The sequence below is a fragment of the Camellia sinensis genome, chromosome 5, assembly GCF_055761805.1.
Source record: "Camellia sinensis isolate YWXY chromosome 5, ASM5576180v1, whole genome shotgun sequence".
Classification (NCBI taxonomy): domain Eukaryota; kingdom Viridiplantae; phylum Streptophyta; class Magnoliopsida; order Ericales; family Theaceae; genus Camellia; species Camellia sinensis.
Genome location: NC_138965.1, coordinates 126,507,874 through 126,515,124, shown reverse-complemented (window position 1 = coordinate 126,515,124; position 7,251 = coordinate 126,507,874). Strand labels below are relative to the sequence as shown.

At 31.5% G+C, this 7,251-nt stretch overlaps 1 pseudogene; it reads left to right on the top strand.

Annotated features, from left to right (window-relative positions):
• The first annotated feature begins 3,362 nt into the window (after positions 1-3,362).
• LOC114294919 (gibberellin 20-oxidase-like protein) lies at positions 3,363-5,163 on the top strand (annotated as a pseudogene).
• Positions 5,164-7,251: the final 2,088 nt, after the last annotated feature.

Genomic DNA, 7,251 nt, shown 5'->3' with positions numbered 1-7,251 from the left:
TAACTAGGCTGGTTCGTTTGGATCGATGACTAGGAAGATTAAGTAATGGTTGATCTAGGGTCTTCGTAGAATGTTCATCTAAATTGGTTTCAATTTTATCTAGTTGTTTACCAATTGTTTTTAAACATTGATTAGTAATTATTTTGTTCAATGACTTTTTTAATGTCAAGGTCGGAGCCAGGTAATTTAAAAGGGAAAGCTGGAACTTCAGTACCTTGATGTTCAATAATTATGTTTTCTAATGGAGGATGATTAGAACTAACTGATGTAGTCGGAGATGTTTTTTATTTATGTTTTGTGATTGTATTAATCTTTTTGTAATATTTGTCAACATATTCTAATAGCGATAATTCAAAACCATATTCAATCATAAAATCATGCCATTGCTTAGTAATGTTGGACATTTGAGCATAATTATATTTAGCATAATAAGCATGTCTTTGCGTTCTATTTTCCTTAGATTTGAAGTCAATAAGTAATTTATCTAGATCAGGTTTAAAATCTTTTGTGATTGTCATTAATTAGGGATTGACTGGAGGTATAAATTCGTCAAAATCAGTTTGAGTTGGAGAATTATTAGAAGCAATTTCTTCTTTAGGTAAATGTGTGTGTGTGGAATAAACAGGTTTATTAATTTGAGATGAAGTAGTATTATCAATGCCTTTTAACTCACTAGTGGAAGTTTGACCAAGATGAAGTTGACTATTTTTTCGAAATAATGGAGTATTAAATATTTCATCCTCAGTTTCAATTTCACTTGGAACACTGGATGTACTATGGCGAGAGGATTGACTACGATTAAATTTAATTCGGATAGAACCATCATTGTATTGCTGGATATCTTGGATATCTTGAATTGAGGATTGTTGTTGATTATGTTTGTAATTTTCATTAACAGTAACCCATTGATCAGGTAGATCTATACTTTTTCATTTAATCATTTAAGGAACATTAATATGTGATTCATCATTACTACTGCTTTGAATTAATAGAGTTTTATCTTTGGGACTTTTGTGTAAAGCATGAACATATAAATTAGTTTGCATGCATTTATAATGAACACGATATATTAAAGCAATATTATGAACTTTTTCTTTCATGTTAGTAAATGAACCATGTAATTGAATGTTTAATGTTAATGCATCTAAAATATGTGGATCATGTAAACTAAGTGTAAAATCAGGAAAATAATTAAAATGTATTGGACCTTTATGAAGACCAGTTTCCATCATACCCATTAAACTATCATTGTAATTAAGAAAGCGAGCATCTCTTAAGCATAATAAAACAGAGGTATTTTTCGCTATCATAGTTAATGGATTAACACCAACTTGAATTAAACCAATATGCATAAAATTGTAACCATTATTTAAATGTCTTTTGATTAACTTAGCATCAAATAATCGACAGGTTTCTCTAGGTTTTTCTAAAGCATAAACTTGTTCAATGGTTTTAACATGCAGAGCTACTTTAAAATAGGGGTGCAACTCGGGCGGGTTCGGTCGGGTTGGGGGTCTGCCCAAACCCGACCCGAATTGTATTTGGCACTGCCCAAGCCCGACCATGAACCCGAGCATTGTTGCCCAAGCCCGGCCCAAGCTTTGTATTTTGAACTCGGGTTGCCCGAATTGCCCGAGTCTAGAAACCTGTAGGTAGATCTAAGGGTAGACATAAAAGATGCTAATCTAATGGTAAAAAACTAACCAAAAAAAAATAAAAAATAAAAATTAAGACTAACTCTTTTACTTAATAGAAGACTAACCAAAAAATAAATAAATAAATAAAAATTAAGACTAACTCTTTTACTTAATTTATATATATTACATAATTTATTAAATTATATATATATTATATATTATATAATTTATTAAATTGAATTCGGTTTCGGGTTGCTCAGGTTGGCCATTGGTTCTGCCCAAGCCCGGCCCGAATTGTAATTCGGGCATCAAAAATCTGCCCAAACCCGTCCAGATTACAAGATATAGTTGCCCAAGCCCTAAAAAAACTCGGGCTGGGCTCGGGTTGCTCGGGTTGAGCCCGCCCGAGTTGCACCCCTACTTTAAAAACATTCTGTATAAAAGTCATTTTATAAATTTTTTTAATTGGTAGTCTAGGTATATTTCATCCTGCATCAATTTTATCATTTTGTATTTCAACATCTTCTTCATTTATTACTAAGCTGTGATTAGGTATTGAAGACAAAGTTGTTGACCTCGAACTGACTGATGAGTTACTTCTAAATAATTGATTCATTGTTCTTTTTAATTAATCAGTTTTACAGATACCTTAATACATACTATATTCTAGTCATGTTATCACATACCAAAGTGGTTTGAGTACAGACCCTATTCGAGAGACCCGTATGTCCTACACTGCCTAACTCTAAACTCTAAGGACTTACTCTGGACAAGGAACGAAAGTGGATGACTTAAACCGGGTAGATAAACACAGACTGATCGCTTGGGTGATTAAGATGAACTGAAAAGGAGATTAATCAAACAAACAACAGAATTGATTGATTAGAAGTAGCTAAGCAGTTAGAATCAGGATACAACATAACTATGGGAGCAGATATGACCAAGCAGGTAGTCCTTGAGTGATTTATATATATATATATATATATATATAAATATATTTCAAAATTTTGACTAAAAATTCTTATTTCAAGAGTCTCCTCTCATAAGAAAGAGTCTCATTGAAAGCTTGAGAAGATTATGAAAGTTTATTCTTATTTATAGGAAAAGATTTTTCAAAGAGAACCTACAAAATTCTATGTGGGATTCAATTAAATTATTTGAAACATATTGATTGGAGGGAGAGTTGAAAATTTCATTTTCCTCCAAAATTAAATCTAGCATTCAATCAATTTATTTGGAGGGAATGTTTAAAAAATTTAATTTTTTTTAAATAAGTGACTTTTTTTTTATCAATTATGACTTTATTAAATATTTTTAATAAATACTATGCACCAATTTTTATTTTTATTTGATTATTTATATATATTTTTATTTATTTATAATTTATAACTATATTTTTTAATTATATAATATTAATTATGACATCACGGTTCGACCGCTTTAACCCGACGGTTGAACCGGTAACCCGTCCACCCGGTTCCTTTTCCGGTTCGCTCACCGGTTCGGTTTTGAAAACATTGATGCTATGAATATAGAAACCAAACACAAATACATATAAATTGATAAGATTTTATAAAATTTATTAGTAAAATCCACTTCTAAACACCCTTATCCATTTATATATATTTTGTATCTGATTCTGTACCGTTACATTTACTCCACCATCTACATAAGAAGCCAACCAAAATGGACAAACCAAGCCTTTTTGTCATAACATTCTAGAAAATGATGTCTGATGAATCTCATACATCTTTGCAACTACCCATTATAGATATCTCTCTGCCATTGCAATCACCATCTTCTCTCTCATCTCTCTCTCAAGCCTGCAAAGAATGGGGTTTCTTCCACATATCCAACCATGGAGTTTCCAAAGAACTATGCAACAAAGTTAGATCACTATCTAAATACCTTTTTAGCCTTCCTGTTGAGACAAAACAAAGCTTGGTCCTTTGTCTAGTGTAAAAACATACATTCCTCATTGCATTGCCTCTGCTTTCTTTGAGAGCCTTAGGGTCTCTGGACCAGACTTTGCTGCCTCTGCTCAGAGCTCTGCAGATGTTCTCTTTCACCACCACAATTCTGAATTCAGGTATTTAATATAATAATTCTAGTTTTGTCTCAACAGCGGGCTTGTTCGGTTTTGTTTTTGTTTTCTATTTTTGTTTTTCAGAGACACAAAAAACTTGTTTGGCAAATTGTTTCTAAAAACAATATGATTTTTAAGGAAATATCATAAAGTTAATATTTGAATTTTTGAAAACTATCGTGCACAAAAATGAATATGATGTAGAAAATGAACGCACAGCCAAACAGGCCTCAGATATTAGGAAATAGGTCCAATAATATATATATATATATATATATATCAAGTTAACAATACTCACTTTTTGTATTTTTATTTTTATTTTTCGGAAAACACAAGTTTTGTTTGGCAAACTGTATTCGAAGACTTATTTTTTAGAAAATTTTGTGAAAATAACTAATTTTGTAGCAACATCACAAGGTTGTTTTTTGAATTTTTAGAGACTTATTTTCACACAAAAATGAAAGTAATCAAAACGATGAGTGTTTTTGTTAAAAAAATTTCATTGTCTTGTCATGCTTTTTTTTTTTTTTAAAATACAAAAAAATGAAAATGAAGAAAACAAAAGGTAAACAGACTAAGTTAATATGGGTGCACGAGCATAGACAGAACATAGTAAACAATGACAGAGATATAAGAGTAACAAGACCTGATCTCAAGATTTCCTACAACATAACTTCTGATACCATGTCAGATCACTTGTTCCAAAAATTTGAACTGTTAGGAAATGGATCGAATAATGTATAAGCTAAGCCTAAACATAAATGCTCTCTTCTTATGCCTATTTCCAAGCATATGCATTCATATATTTGGCTGAGAATTTGCTTTTACTTATCTTCTTTTTAGTGAAACACTGCAAGAATATGGGAGCAAAATGACAGAACTATCCAAGAAAATTGTGAAGATTGTGTTGATGACCTTGGGAGATGATTTTGAAAACAAGTTCAATGACTCTGAGTTCAACAACTGTCATGGGTATTTGAGGATAAACAACTACTCACCTCCACAAATCTTGGCAGAAGAAGAAGAAGAAGAAGAAGAAGTTGAGGGTCTTGGAAAACACACTGACATGAGCTGTGTAACAATTGTGTATCAAGATGAGAAGGGTGGTCTCCAAGTGAGATCAAAAGATGGCCGTTGGATCGAAATGAATCCTTGTGAGGGCACATTTGTGGTGAATGTGGGTGATATGCTTGAAGCTTGGAGCAATGGAAGGCTGAGATCATCTGAGCACAGAGTGGTGTTGAAGAAGCCGGCGTACCGGTTTTCTTTGGCTTTCTTTCGGTGTTTTGAGGATACGAAGTGGTTGGGGAAGGGAATGAGAGGGTTTAAAGGCCATTTGTTTGCTCTGATTATTTGAAATTCAGAGAGACCAACGAGGAAGGAAAGTTTGAGAAAGTTGGATTTACTGTTAAAGATTTTGCTGGGATTAATGGTAGATGAAATAGTTATCTACTACCATTTGTTGTTGTGAATTAAGGTTGGGATTTGTGTTGAGCAATTCTAATAAGGTTCTTGTGTTTGTGGTAGGATGATTGTCACAATGCCACGTAAACGTAGTGGTTAGGGTTGACAAGATCTTTCTATGTTACAATCAACATTGTTTCATCTTTGTTAATCACAGTTGCATTGTTGTTTATCTCATATTGTCGATCACTTTTCTGGGTTGCCAATCTTGTTCTCTGCTTCGAATCGCAATTGGTTGTTGTGACGATTATGAGTTTAATTTCACCTCCTACAGTTTTTGTCATAGACCATAGGGACATAGTGATGGTGATTATATTTGATGATTTTTTTCTTGTTTTTTTGTCTCAAGTTACATTTTTATTATATAATAATTTTTTTTTAAATTTAATTATTCTATTATAATTGTGTGGTGGAAAGAGATTTTAAAAATGACACAAGACACATCGTAATTGAGGATCCTTTTAATGTGGAAGATGAGAAAGATTAATATAATTGAAAAATGTTGTTGTTGAGTTTGGAGGGTTTTGACTTGTTGGTAGTCAATAGATAATAACAGAAAAATGTTGTACAGTTCGAATTCCAACTTCCAGCCTAATCATATATGTTTGTTATTGTTGCCATTAAGTTTGCTTCTCTTCACTTTCTTCCAGCTCATGCTCCATAATGGGAATGCTTTGAGCAAGAAATCTTCTCCCTTTCACAAGAAAACATCTATGGAGTCTTACTCAATATTAAATTTAGTACTTAAAGTTCATTTACTTAATATGTGTTTGAATTTTAAATTTAGAGATATATGTGGCGGAACAGTCGTAAGAAATATTATATCATTTTATGGTATTAGTTATTTCACTTTGTAGTAAAAGTTATGAATTCACGAATCTATGTTGTGCACTTCTAAAGTAAAATTGACAAACTATTGTGGTTACGTTATGATCAATGTAGTGTAAATTTTAAGAACCATTTCTGATAAGAAACGATATGAAACTTGTGGTGTTCGTTAAAGAACATTTGTAATTATATTACGTACGTTGTAATAAGATGTACACAACATATGTTCTTATTTAAAAATGCATACCGTAACAGTTCCTCAAAAGTAATTATGCACTTTGTAAACAATAACACTAGGGAGCCTCTCCAATTTATTCGAATATTTACCAACTGTCTACATGGTAGCTCACCTCAAAGTGGAGGATTTTCTTTTAAAAAACAAATAGCATTCCAATTTATTAAGTTATCAATGCACGTAAATTTTTCAGTAAATTAGAGAGGCTCCCTAGACTTATTGTTTTGTAAAAAAGCAAAATGCCTAAAGTCAAGTATATACCAATTTATTTTCTCCCAAACCTAATTCAATAAGGATTAAATTGGCATATATAGTGATGTTCTGTTATCTAGAGGATCTCTGTAAATTTTTGTTTTTGCAAGATTATGCGATGTCTACTTATTAAATGAGTTGTACAAATATTAAAATTTACTGGGTAGCAATCTATGATTGGCTATCCTAATTAAATTAAAAATGTGTGAAATGCATCAAACTTATTTTACAGTATTAGTTAAACAAGGTTGTCCCTCTGCCCCAATGTTTTTATAGTACACGATGTGTTAAAATAATTAAAAAAACAAGGTTGTCCCTCTGCCCTAATGTTTTTATAGTACACAATGTGTTAAAATAATTAAAAATTGGTGTGTCAGGAAAGCAAGAGAATATTTAAAATGAGAGGTCTAACAAATGAGAATATAATGGGTGTGTTTGGTTTGTGTTTGTAGAGTAGTTTTTGAGATAAAAAGTACGAAAACTTGTTTCGTTTGCCTTTTTTCAGAAATGATTTTGGAAAATTGTATTGGGGAGAGAGTTTTAAAAAAAAGTGATTGATTTGATGTGTATGAGAGAGAGTGATTTTGGAAAGTAGGTAACCAAATAAAATTTTGAGATTTTTTTTGAAAAAATTTGTTTGGTTTAATTACTCTTAAAAATTTATTTGTAGATAATTTTTCTCAAAAAATTTTCTAAAAAAAAAACCAAACAAGGCCAATATCTTATGGTTTTATAAATGTAAATCATTA